We start from the raw sequence: 14,307 nt of genomic DNA on the forward strand, positions 1-14,307 counted from the left end.
ATGCTTAAAAATGAGAAAAGGGGAAATGCTTTCCTTAAATTGACTTCACTAGTAGTGTCAGTGAGACTAACTGAAATTCATGCTAACTGCAGATGTCAGTCTGCCTTCCTAGAGGCTGTACTCTTCTCTTGGGCTCACATCACTGCTGGTCCTGCCTTGTCCTTCTGGGCTGTAAGACCCCTTAGGATGCTCTTGGTAACAGCCCACCCCTGGGATGATTTCCTGGGTTCTGAGAAGTTCACTGACATCCAGACAAAAATCTGTCCCAACTGTTCCCTGGTGCTTGAAATCCTTCTATCAAGAAGATGGAGGAACTTTATGCACAAATGCCCCCAGGAGCAAAGTCCAATGGCTACAATTCATAAGGTAGGAACGACAGAAGAAAAGATCCCTGCAGACACAGAATTTCTAGGGGGATCAGAGAATGCAGTGGAGATGGGAAGTGAGGGAGAAGGAGAGGCCAGGACCATTCAGAGACACTTCATCTAATGGTTAATGTGACCTGACCATCAGCTGGCCTCAGAGCACTGACTAGTTCTCTCCTCTGCTTTGCTACCCAGAGTCCTGCCCTGGGAGACACTGCCTTAACCGTTTCCTCAGATTCTATTATCCCAGCAGCACTCCTGGCACCAAGCCCACTTCCGCAGTGGGAAGGTCTTGAGAAAAAAGGGAAAGAAACTGAGCTGTCAGCCAATCTTCTTGGCATCGTTTGTCTGTTTTTTGTTCTCAGCTTAGTTTGGAATGAGTTTTATTTTCTCTTTTCTTTTTGGACATAAGTCTCTCTCTCACCCAAAATGAAGTGTTTTGAAGCTCAGCCCAGCCTATTCTGAACTATAAAAGATTGATTAATTAACCTTTCATCCGCTGATTACTTTCAACCTTTTTGTTGGCACATTGGGGAAATGTATTAGTGGTTACTGATTAAAGGTATTGAATATACCTTTACACTTCTTCACATTCTTAGACTTCTGGAACTAAGTTGATTAAGAAGAAAAGGGGGAAGTTTCTGTTGAATTTACCCTTGAAAATGGCTAAGAGAGACTATAAATAAAGCCAGAAAAAGGGAAGCTGTGACCTTATTCTATAACCTATATTTGTCATTGAGTTTTGCGAGTTGAGGTCATTTTGTAAATACAATAACAGCTAAAATTTACTGTGTGCTTTTCATGTGCAAGAAATTTAAAACAGCTTTACATGTACCATCTTATTTAACTCTCACAATTCTATGAGATAGATTTGAATTCCAATCCCATATTAAAGACAAGAAAATTAAAGCTTAGAAGTCAGGCAAATTGCTCAGGATCACAAAGTTAGTACACACCAGAGGAGGGACTTAATGTGGAGGATCTGTCTCCAAACACAATGCCTTTAACCCCAACAATGCTGACCTAACTGCATCACAGTGCAATCATTATTTTGAGAGTTGAAAGGACATAAAAAGTCCACTTGCAATTCCAGAATGCATCAGTTTTTTCTCACGATTCTTTTCTGCACTGGTTGTTTATTGATGAATAACAAATTATCCCAAACATTCATTATCTCAACCCGGGAGCAGCTAAGCTGAGTGGTCTGGCTCTGGGTCCTCCACAAGGTTCTGGTCAAGCTGGTGGCTGGCTCTTGAGACAAGCTGGGACCTGGGACCTGGGACCCTTTGCTGCAGTGTTCACACCTGGACAAAACACAAAGCAGCAAAACACAAAGAAACTATATGGGACTAAAAATAACGGCATGTATGCGCAGCTGGGGCAAATTATGGACAACAAGGTACAAAAGGACCAAAAAACCCAACTGTCACTTCTGAAGAGCCAGAAGCAAAGCAGGGTACTGCGCATGCCCCCTGCACACAGCACCATCAAAGGGGTAGGCAGACCACCTAAGCCACACCTCCAGCCTCTACCCTGACCACCATATAAGGAGCCAGCTCACGCCCTCTTTGGGGAGTGAGCAAGCAAGGGAACCTGTTACTTATTCTTGTTCCCTCCTGATGCAGCAGGGGCCCCAGTAAAGCCTTGCCTGAATTTCTTCTCTGGCCTCTTATCAATTTCTATTGATTGGGGAAGGCCAAGAACCTTTGTTAGTAATAGACTGAAGGCTAGCTAGGGCTAGGGAACTTGCTTCTAAGCTCATTCATGTGGTTGTTAAGAGCTCCTTGCTGACTGATGGCCAGAGACCTCAGTTCCTCACCACATGGCCCCTCCATGAGTAGCCTGAGTGTCCTCATGATATGGCAGCTGCACATGACCCATGATGGAAGCTCAAATCTTTTATAGCCTAATCTCAGGACAAACATACCATCAACTCTGGGTCACACTATCAGTCCTGGTACAATGTGGGAGGAGGGACTACACAAAGGTGTGAGTACAAGGAAGTGGAGATCCTTGGGGGCCGTCTTGGAAGTTGTCTACCACCCTTACCTTTCTCCACTGTTCTCTCAGCACAGAATGCCCTTATCCATCTTGTTGGCCTGCCTTACTTCTACTCATCCTTAGAGACTGATTAAAATGTAATTTTTCTGTAAAGAATCCCCTGGTTTTCATCATCCTGATGATTATGACCACACTGATCACATTATACTGTGAATACTTGTTTACAGGGTATCTTTGGGATCTCCCAAAAAGCAGAGACCAGGCTTGGCCTCAGGGAACTTAATTTGGAAAGTGATGCCAAGGAACAGGAGTGGGGACTGGGAAGAATGAGAGGAGGCAAAGGCAATCCAAGAGGTAATCCGTTGAGCTGATCAACACCGTAGGCAGCTGGGTTCCATCCACTGGGGCTGTTACAGACCTGGGTTCTTGAACTCTTTAATCAATAGAAATTTACAAGAGGCCAAATGAGAAATTCAGGCAAGGCTTTACTGGGACTCAAGCTGCAGCACGAGGGAGCGAAAACAAGTAACAGGTTCCCTTGCTCGCTCCCTGAGAGCTGGTCCCTTAAGTGGGTTGAGGGTGGGTTCGGGCCAGAGGGGTGGCTTAGGTAGTTTGCCCACCCCCTTTGTGATGTTGGGTGCAGGAATCATGCGGAGTGCCCTGCTTTTGCTCCCGACAACTTTGATGCAGCAGTTGGGTTTTCAGTCTTTTTGTATCTTATTGTTCATAATTTGCCCCAACTGTGCATGCATGCAGTTATTTTTAGTCCCTTATAGTCTCTTTGTATTCTGTCACTGGAGGAGATATTTGTCCAGGTGCAAGCTCTGCAGCAAAGGGTCCCAGGTACCGGGTCCCAGCCTGTGTCAGGAACCTCTGAGGGACTGTGTAGAGAATAGTCTGCTTAAAAAAAAAAAAAAAAAAGAGTAGTTACGGTCCAAGTCCTCTCCCCACAATGATCAAGGGTGAATTCAGAGAGTACTGGCAATGATGTAAAAAGCAAGAGATATGGGGCCTAACAAGTGCCCTTGGGGTACATTGGTATGCAACAGGTGTCCACAGCAGTGGCCAAAACAAAATGATGGGACAGGAGGAGGTAGCTGTCCAACATACACTAATTGGATCCCAATTAAGGCCGGGGCAGTGCATCATTTATCTTTGAATCCTAGTGCATAGAACAGGGCCTAGCAGCTGGAAAACCTGTGCCAAATGATGCAATCATTCTGGAGACCCTTAATTTATTCAACAAATAGGTACTGAGCGTATACGAAGAGGTAGGCACCCTGCAAAATACTGATAATCCTGTTGAGGCGACTGACAAAATAATAACTAGTAATGCACAGGTACTGACCAACCAAAATGAACCCCAACCCTTCACAAGCAGTTGAGTTATCCTAGAATTCACTTTCTTTCAAACTTGGAACCAATTGAGTAATGAGGCATAAACCAAAAATATTTACACACATATCCAAATGATGGGCCTTTTGGGATTTGGGGAGGGGAGTATGGAGGAAACAGATGTCTTAGGGTGACTTCAAGAGAGGAATAAGGAGATTGGTCATTGAATACACACACGGAAGGAAAAGGCATTTCCAGTTGAGAGGGAGGATGGAGAGAAATAATGCATATGAAAGCACAGATCGACCATTTCAAAATGAATGGATCATTCCTTTACACAGCTGAAAATGAGTCAGAAATACAAATAATAAAAAGTCTCAAGAATTATCAAACATCAAGATAGAGAAATGCAAAGTACAAATAGCATGTAAAAATGGAATGTCATATAAAAGATGTAAAACTTTATCCTAAGGAGTGAGTAAAAGGAAAGTTTTATGCCACTTTATCATTTGTGTGCCGAGCTGTCGAGCAGCTGGAAGGGCTGCTCAGAAAGGTTTATTGGTCAAATAAATGGATGGAGTTTAAACTTCTCATTTTAAAATGAACAAACTAAATCTTGGACTTCTGTTTCAGATTAAGAAAATTGCAAGACACTGTCGCTCCCACCCTATCTAAGACGGCAAAAATAAAAAGCTCTAAAATCATTTTTGTCAAACTCATTGGAGAGCTGAGGACACAAAGAAGCGTAAATGAGCTAAGATGTAGAAAGTAACCATCCTCCTGGGAGAGAAGAGAGTCAAGGCTGTTCATCCCCAGCCGAGGGTGGAGGAGGAGGGGCCTCTTTATTTAGCACAGGACGTGCACTGCAAGAAAAGCTCAGAGAAGTTGTACAGACAAAGGAAAATATCAGATGGAAACTCAGATCACTGGTAAGGAAGGATGAATACCAGAAAGGTAAACATAAAACATTTCTTTAAATTATCATATTATATTAAATTTCTTTAAAAGTATATTGATTAAGACAAAATAAAAGTATTCTGTAGGGCTTATAAGCATATCATGGTAAGAATAAATGACTAGAGCATAGAGGGCAGGAGGGGAGTAAATTTAACTCTAATTCTTACAAGGACAGATGGAGAGATGGGGCAACAGAAAATAAAAATATCAAATGATAGACATAAACCCACCACAACAATAATTATATTTAATTGAAATATGCAGCAACAATGAAACAGGAATTGAAAGACAGACAGTATCTGAGAGAACAAAAAGGAAGACCCAACTATTTACTGTCTAAAGAGATGCCTTTAAAAATAAAAACACAAATTGGTTGAAAGTAAGAGGAGGGAAAAGGATCTAACATACAAACAATAAGCAAACAAAAGCTGGAGTGGCTGTATTAATATCAGACAAGGTAAACGTCAAGACAGAAACTATTCTAAGAGATAAAGAAGGACATTTTATAATCATAAAAGGAGAAATTTATCTAGAACACAGAAACAATCCTAAATAAGGGAATCATTGAATCACAGAACTTCAAAACACATGAAGCAAAAACTAACATAACATAAGGAAGAAATAGACAAAACAACAGTAATAGAGAGGTCAATGCTAGCTCAGTTATTGATAGAACCATCTAGGGGCAAATATTTGCAATGCACATAATCGATAAAGGACTTGTATCCAGAAGATATAAAGAACTCTTACAACTCAATAAGGCCAAAAAAAAAAAAAATCCAGTGTAAAAAAGGGTCAAAAGACTTAAGCAGACACATGAAAGAAGATACAATAATGGCAATGAGAACAAGAAAAGACGCTCACTCCCATTACTCACCAGGGAAATGAAAATTAAAACCGTGGTGAGATGCCATTTCACATCCACTGGAAGACCTAAAACTAAAAAGACTGGAAATGCCACGTCGCCAAGCGCATGAAGGCACTGCAACTGTAACACAATACATTGTTAACCAAATGTAAGAAGTTTTAACCAATTTGGAAAACGATTTGCCCTATAACCCAGGAATTCCACTGCCAACTATTTAATAGGAGAGATGAAAACCAATGTTCACACCAAGTAGCTTTATTCACAATAGCCCAAATCTGGAATCAACCCAATTGTCTATCACCAGACAAATGGAGAAACAAATTGTAGTACATTGCAGTATATTCATACAATGAGATACCAGTCAGTAATAAAAAGAACAAACTACGTATGCTTACAACATGGATGAATCTTTAAGACATTATGTAGATCAAAAGAAGCCAGACACAAAGAGACTATACTATATGGAGCCCAAGAACAAACAAAACTGAACTGTAGGACTAGAACTCAGAAAATGGTTGCCTCTTGACTGGGGAGGTAGAATTTCTGGAAAGGGACATGAAGGGACTTGCTGGAGGGCTAGAAAATGCTCAATAGCTTATTTGGGGTGGAAATGACGTTAGTTCACCATGCCCCTGATACATGAGTGTCAGAGTTCATTAAATACAATAAGAATAGTAAGATCTGTTCATTATATTGTGCATAAATCATACCTCAGACACCTCCCCCCCGAAAAAACCCTAAATCAAGCAAAATTAAGGCCTTTACATTAACCAGATGTTGCTGCAATAATGCCCCGTACCAAACAACCCCAAGGCTCAGTGGCTTGCAACAGCAAACACTTGTTTCCTGCTCACAAGCATGCAGGTTGGCTGGTCATCCTGTGGGACCTGTCTTATCTGGAGGTTCTAGCAGCCGCCCAGGGCAAGTTCTTCTCATTGCTGACAAAAGCAGAAGGGCAGTGGGCAGTGAAAGCCCTTAGACCCTCAGCATATAACTAGCATCCTGTCATGTCCACCTTCCATTGGCCAAAGCCAGTCACCTGGCCAAGTCCAAAGCCAATAGGACGGGAAGGATACTCCACCCCCATGACCCATGACAAGGGTGGAGAGAGCAGGAGAGAAGGGTGGACACATAGTACAATCTTACTGTCTCCAGGTAATATAAGAGGGGTGACAAAAGCCAGGTCTCCCGACAACTAGCCCAGCACTTCTGCATCAGCCCCCACTGTCTCCACGTGGTCTGGAAGCCAAGAGACCACAGCTGTGTTCCAGAGGAAAGTTCCAGCACATCTTCACACTGACTGCCAGCAAAGAGTGATGAAACCGGAACCACAGTGCTGCACGCAGATCTGATAGAAAGCTCCAGTCTGGTTTCCCTGGTATTTGGGAATGTGCCTCTCCCCGCAGGGAGTCACAGAGCTCTCCATCTGCACCAGGAGAAGAAACCTCTGTTCATGGAAAGAAATGCAATACAGCCATCTAACGGATCCTGACTCTTACTGTCCGGCTTCTGCTTCCCTGGGACCATCTGAAGCGGGTGACAACACAAAGTTTCAGCAGAAGTGTCAGCAGGCAGATGGGCACCTGCAGAGGTGGAGGTGGCAGGGGTATCGGAGCTGTCACTGGTGTTTTGATTTGCAGCAGCTGCTCTTTGACTCTTTGGGGAGCAGTCTTACCTGACTTGAGCCTACTCCAGCATAAAGACTCACAAAGGAGATTAGACAAAACTCTGTTTCAGGAAAAGGAAAGAAACTAGGCCAATTTTCACCCACCTGCATCTGGTGGAGACCAGGCCTGGGGTGGCCATTTCTGCCGCATGTACTTAGATAAATCCAACTGGAAAGAAACTTCAGCCTCCTTGTTCTTTCCAGGCAAGTTAAACCATTTTCTCCCTGAGCACCCGTGGACACAGAGTCAGCACAGCAAGAGTCTCTGAGTTGAGTTCCTTTCCACAAAACTGTGGTCTGACCCAGGCCAGTGATCTGAGCTTTCCCACACCCTCCTGACTGCAGCCATTTGTCCACACTCCAGTCAACTGAAGAAGTCGTTCGATCCCGTCCACTCATCCAGCCAACAGTGACTGCTCACCTGCTATGTGTTAGGAACTCTGCTCAGCCCTGGGGATAAAGCTGTGAATGAGAAAAACATGGTCCCTTCCTGCTCAGAGCTTATAAACAATAGACAAGATAGACATTGACGAAGCGGGCTAAGTGTGATGAGAGGTAAGAAGCAGAATTGCAAGGGGGTCTTTAGAGCCTCAAGAACTGCAGGAAGGACTCCCATGTTATTCCAAGCGTGGTCGGATCCATTAAAGGGGCAGCGTTGCAGGGCCATGTGTTTTGGCTGCAGTGTTTCTCCTTTAGCTGCAGTGCTTTTCCTGAATGCTTCAAATTCCACATCCTTCTGCGAGCTCTCTCCTGCTCTGTAGGGTTTCAAGCTGAAGAGCATTTGAATGCACTTATATTTTTACAAACCTAAGTGGGAAAGTTTATCTCTGGCCACACCCCATGCAGAACAGGAACAGCTTTGGGGATCTTAGGGGCACATGGCTGAGACAACAATGACCCCAGAGACCACATGCAGGCCCCTCTTACACTCCCACCTCTTTCAAGGTAGAGCGGGACATTGAGCAGGTTTCCAGTGCCTCTTGGCCATCTGTATGTCTTCTTTGGAGAAATGTCTACTGAGGTCTTCTGCCCATTTTCTTATTGGGTTTTTTGTTTTTTTTGATATTAAACTGCATGAGCTGTTTGTATATTTTGGAAATATATCCTTGTCCAGAAGCTCAATATCGTTAATTATTAGAGAAATCAAGACTACAATGAGGGATCGCCTCAAACCAGTCGGAATGACCATCATCAAAAAGTCTATAAATAGGGCTTCCCTGGTGGCTCAGTGGTTGAGAATCTGCCTGCCAATGCAGGGGACACGGGTTCGAGCCCTGGTCTGGGAAGATCCCACATGCCACAGAGCAGCTAGGCCCATGAGCCACAATTACTGAGCCTGCGCGCCTGGAGCCTGTGCTCCGCAACAAGAGAGGCCGCGATAGTGAGAGGCCTGCGCACCGCGATGAAGAGTGGTCCCCACTTGCCACAACTAGAGAAAGCCCTCGCACAGAAACGAAGACCCAACACAGCCATAAATAAATAAAAAATAAATAAATAAATAAAAATTAAAAAAAAAAAAAAGTCTATAAATAGGGCTTCCCTGGTGGTGCAGTGGTTGAGAGTCTGCCTGCCAATGCAGGGGACACGGGTTCGAGCCCTGGTCTGGGAAGATCCCACATGCCGTGGAGCGGCTGGGCCCGTGAGCCACAACTACTGAGCCTGCGCATCTGGAGCCTGTGCTCCACAGCAAGAGAGGCCGCGATAGTGAGAGGCCCGTGCACCGCAATGAGGAGTGGCCCCCGCTTGCCACAACTGGAGAAAGCCCTCGCACAGAAACGAAGACCCAACACAACTAAAAATAAATAAATAAATAAATTTAAAGAAAAAGGGAAGGGAGAGAGTAAAAATTAAAAAAAAAAAGTCTATAAATAATAAATGCTGGAGAGGATGTGGAGAAAAAGGAACACTATTGGGGGAAATGTAAATTGGTGCAGCCACTATGGAGAAGAGTATGGAAGTTCCTTAAAAAATTAAAAATAGAGTTACCATACAATTCTGCAATCCCACTCCTGGGCATATATATGGAGAAAACTCTAATTCTCTAATTTGAAAAGATACATGCACCCCAGTGTTCACAGCAGCACTATTAACAATAGCCAGGACATGGAAGCAACCTAAGTGTCCATCGACAGATAAATGAATTAAGAAGATGTGGTATATATACACAATGGAATACTACTCAGCCATAAAAAAGAATGAAATAATGCCATTTGCAGCAACATGGCTGGACCTAGAGATTATCATATTAAGTGAAGTAAGTTGGACAGAGAAAGACAAATATCGTATGATATCACTTATACGTGGAATCCTGAAAAATGTTACAAATGAACTTATTTACAAAACAAAAATAGACTCACAGACAGAAAACAAACTTATGGTTACCAAAGGGGAAAGGGGGGGAGATAAATTAGGAGTTTGGGATTAACATACACAGACTACTATATATAAAATAGATAAATACCAAGGACCTACTGTATAGCACAGGGAACCATATTCAATATCTTGTAATAACATATAATGGAAAAGGATCTGAAAAAGAATATATAAGTGTGTGTGTGTATATACATATATATATATAACTGAATCATTTTGCTGTTCACCTGAAACTAACACAACATTATAAACTATATTTCAATTAAAAAAAATAAGTTTATAAAAAAAGAAAGACTGGGGAGGGAAAGTCCTTGCATTGCGATAAAGCACCTATTCTGCACGGCCATTCATTAGCCATGCATTTCCAAGGTGTTTCTGAAAACCACCAGGGGAGATGGTGTGGGGACTCCTGGGTAACATTCAGGCTCTGCACCCAGCCGCTGCATGGAGTTAGAAAAGGAACTCAAACCCTCATCTCCCTTTTCGTTTTACATCAGTCGAATGAATAGGGCAAACCTAAAAGTCTAGGTCTAGCTGACGTTCATAAGGTATCATGGGGGCCCAAGCAATGAGAAAAAGAAAATTACGATGTAATTCCTATAGAAAATGTAACTGGAAAAATACCTTCTAGTTTCAATCATTTATTCCTGGGAAGGCTTTTCCACGTAATAGCTTAGAGCCAGGACCTCAAAAAAGGTCACCGGTGTTGTTTGTTATTATTATTTTTTGGAGGGGGAGATGGGGTTTTTTTCTCCCACCCAGAATGTTATATTTAGAAACTGTCATTAGCAAAAATTTGGCATTTGGGCAGCACAGCTTTCTGTTGATAAACAAACACACAGCTTGGGTATGTTTTTAGTTCCCTAAATACAAATAAAATTGTCCCAACCAGGTCTGGAGAGTGGTGTATGGTGCCGTGTACAGAAGGAGAGGGATGGGACACGTGGTATGGGAGACTCCAAGGGGTTTAGGAGCCTGACACAGGAACAAATGGAATGGATTTAGATTTCCTTTCATTTCTTCTGACTGTGTGGGAACTCCCACAAGAGAGGGCATTCTTATAATTGGTTCCCAAAGTAGCCCAGCATGAGAGCGTTGCCCTGCAGCTGAAACTCAGCCACTCTGGAAACACCAGGCCTTGGGGAGACCCATCACATCACCAAGACAGTGTCAGCATTTTCCTCGGGCTAGAGGTGGAACCTGCACCAAAGTGCAGGACAGACAGGTCAGGGGCTGGGGGTCCCCGTCTCCCCTGCCTGCCCTCAGCACTCTGCATGTCAGCAGCTTGGAAGAAGCATAAGAGGAGATGATGTCTGCCAAGGGTTGACTCGAAATTAATTACAGTCCCCTTCGCTTGGACTTAGATTTCAGGCCAGCCTCACCTCTTGGTTTATATTAGGCTTCACTCTGATGTCAGAGAAGGTAAATGTGAGCACACACAGGGCTACACACACACACACACACACACACACACACACACATGTGCACACACACAAGTTTCCACCATTAACTACATTCTCCTCCTCCTTTCTTTCTTCCAGCAAATACTTGGGGAACTCCTGTTGTATGCCAGGCACTTGATCTGAGAGTCAAGTTGTTAGTTTGGAGCTGGTGGTTGAAGTGGGTGCAGACAGGCTCTCAGCGGGAAGCTACTTGGACCCATGTGGGAACCAGTGGGAGAATCCTATGGGCTCTTTAGTGGGTCTCATCATTCCAAAGCTCTGGGATCAAAGACTCAGAGCCTTTTATTTTCCCTCTTCTGACTTTATTTTTAAACCAAGTAGAGAGAGCGGGGAGGACAATTTATTCTATTTAAAAAGGAGAAAATGTTTTCTGTAGAAGATATTTGTCCTTTCATGGCTGGTCATTATCTACGTTCCCTTTCCTAACAGTCCCTCCCTGCCCTCGGAAAAAGGCTGGCTGGTTGGAGATCTTACCCTGTGCGGTAAGATAATGGTCCCTCAAAGATGCCTGCATCCTAATCCCTTGAACCTGTGAATACGTTACCTTCCATAGGTGGATAGAGATTTTGCAGATGTGATGAAGGTAAGGACCTCGGGATGGAAGATTCTCCTGGATTATCCTGGTGGGACCAACGTGTTGACAAAAAAATGCACAGCGTGAGAGTTGCGTGTTAAGTTTTATTGGGGGCAAAATGAGGACTGCAGCCCGGGAGACAGCGTTTCAGATAACTCTGAAAAACTGCTAGGAGGCGAGGGGAGGAGCCAGGATATAAAGGAGTTTTGCAACAAAGGGCAGGTAGTCTGGAACGTCAAAAGATTATTGTTAATTAAAGAAAACCAGACATCTCAAGTTAAGGATTTAGGGCATGGGAAGATGCAAGAATCTGGGCTCACTGAAATCATTCCTTTGATATGCACCTCAGCTATCTGGGGCCTGTATCCTGTATTTTCACACCCTGTGTTTCTTCAGGGCTCACAGCAGGGAGTGGCTGCAGTCTGATGGCTGCTAGATGGCAGGTATTCTTTTCAGCCCTGAGTTTCCTCAGGGCTCACCGGCTCCCACTGGAGGGCTGCGTCGTTGATGAATGTGACATCTTTTGTTTATTGATATGGCAGGAAATATTCCATTTATAAATATTCCATTTATCAAACGTAATCACTAGGGTCCTTATAAGAGGGAAGCAAGAGTGTCGGAGTCAGAGTAACAGAAGACCATATGACAACGGAAGTAGAGGGATGCAGAGTCAGAGGGAGATGACGTTACTCTGCTGGCTTTGAAGGTGGAGAAAGGGGCATCCTCTAGAAGCTGGAGAAGGCACGGACATAGATCCTCCCCTGAAGCCTCCAAAAGGAATGCAGCCCTTCATCACCTTGACTTTAGACTTCTGACTTCCAGTATATAAATTTGTATTTTTGGCCACTAAGTTTATGGTAATCCGGAAATTCATAGGAAATTAATACACCATGTTAGTGCAAGACTGCTTGGCTTGCAGCTGTCAGATTCTGCTTTCATTTCCTGAGACCACTCCACTCCTCCCTGTGGCATTCCAGAAGTGCCTGGGGATGGACTCCCACCACCTCCCTCCACAGCTATCAAGCAATCACTGAAGAGAGCCGGTGGACATCAATCCCAGCTCCCTTGCCCTTAGGTAGGGTGCTCTGTGGTATGGGTTCCACATATGTTCCCGAGTTCCCCTGTGGGATGAAGCCCCAAGTGCCCGGTATGTTAGCAGGCTTATTCAGGCACCTGGCTGCCTTCCCTTCCCTGTCCCACTTTCCTACTGCCCTCTAGGTGCCTCCTGGGATCACCTCCCAAATATACTACTTGTACTTGAATCCTTGCCTCATGGTCTGCTTTCCAAGGAATTCAAACCAAGATGAAGTGTGATGACAGCCCTGCTTTTCTGAGCTAGAATCCCTCCCTTGAGTCAGGTGACTCAAGCCAGATCCACAAGGCAGTTGCAGCTTGGAGCATGAACCTTAAACAGAGAGACAAAGGGCCTTAAACCAAGGAGTACTTGATTCTGGGCAGCCTGGTGACCCCACTGCTCCTGCCAGCATCTCACAGGCTCCACCTGCCTTGGGTTCCGTGAGCCCCTGAGAGCCTTCCGAAAAATCACTTCCTCTTAAATTAGCCAAAGTTGGTTACATCAGAGAAGCTTGACAGATAGAGAGTCAGAGAGGAGTGAAGGGAGGAGGTGCATTCTTTGAAAAACAGGAAAGAACGATGCCCTGAAAGTAAAACAGCAAAGAAGAAGACTTGACACCTGGGAGCCTTAGTTAAACATGGACTTTCTGTGGTTTTCAAATAGAAGACTCCAGGGCATCCATTTCCTTCTTTCTCTTCCAGTTTCAGCCCCTCCCTCAGGACAGGTAGTTTCTATGTGTGGCCATAGGATTATGCTAAGAGGGTTAACTAAACTGGAATTTGGCCATTTTGAACCTGGGAGAATTCTTTCATGAGCAGAAAAGCAGGAGACCAGGAGACCTGCCCTTGGAGGTAATGCTTGGAGGTGCCAGGGACCCCTCTGCTGTTGTTCTGGGTAGACACATGATGAGCTGAGTCCAGCATACAGAGAGTTTGATCCTTGACATCAGAAAAACAGTAAGAGAGAGAAGCACAGCCAAGAAGTTTGTAGTCAACACGTTCAGTGGTTTAAGGACAATAGAATATGTTGATATAGTGAGAATGACACTTAGATTCCATAAATCGGTGACTAGTTCTAACTCTGCCACTAACTGTGTAACCATGGGCAAGAAATTTCACTTCCTTGGGTCTGCATTTCCTTCAATTATTAAATGAGAGAATTGGACAATGTGATCACACTCTGGCCTCATAGCTATAAAGGAGCATCATTCTCGGATGATCTGGTACCAGCCAAATTATCATGGCCAACTGTCATGGCCATGAAGTTGAGTAGATGTATTTCCCCCTGGCCCACATGGCTGTCTCATCATAGACAGCCTCCAGCAACCTAGGAGTTTGAACATGGGAATCCAGATTGTTTTCTTTTAACATAAAATAGAGGCCAGAAGAATAAGGATACGGCTCTAAGCTTAATTTCACGTCCAAGTAACAGGTAGACCAGTGTTGTAAGTGAATGCATTGGCTTTAAAAGGGAAAAAAGTCAAAAGAACATCTAATTCCTCTTAAGGCACAATATAAAAATATCTCTGTTCCCTTCAGAATGCAGGGGCATTTAATTCCTTAAAGCTGCTTTAAAAGAAATATGTTCATTTTGGGGATACTTAGGCTTACAGTTTTCCATAAAACTGCTG

At 43.9% G+C, this 14,307-nt stretch overlaps 1 long non-coding RNA gene across 1 annotated transcript in view; it reads left to right on the forward strand.

Moving 5' to 3' along the window:
- The first annotated feature begins 219 nt into the window (after positions 1-219).
- LOC309612918 overlaps positions 220-14,307 on the forward strand; it is a 98,555-nt gene continuing 84,467 nt past the window's right edge. The window contains exon 1 of the long non-coding RNA XR_014235409.1: positions 220-8,713. This is a non-coding gene — a long non-coding RNA (uncharacterized lncRNA). The remainder of the gene's footprint in view (positions 8,714-14,307) is intronic.

The sequence above is a fragment of the Balaenoptera borealis genome (genome assembly GCF_965194805.1).
Source record: "Balaenoptera borealis genome assembly, chromosome: 16".
Taxonomy (NCBI): domain Eukaryota; kingdom Metazoa; phylum Chordata; class Mammalia; order Artiodactyla; family Balaenopteridae; genus Balaenoptera; species Balaenoptera borealis.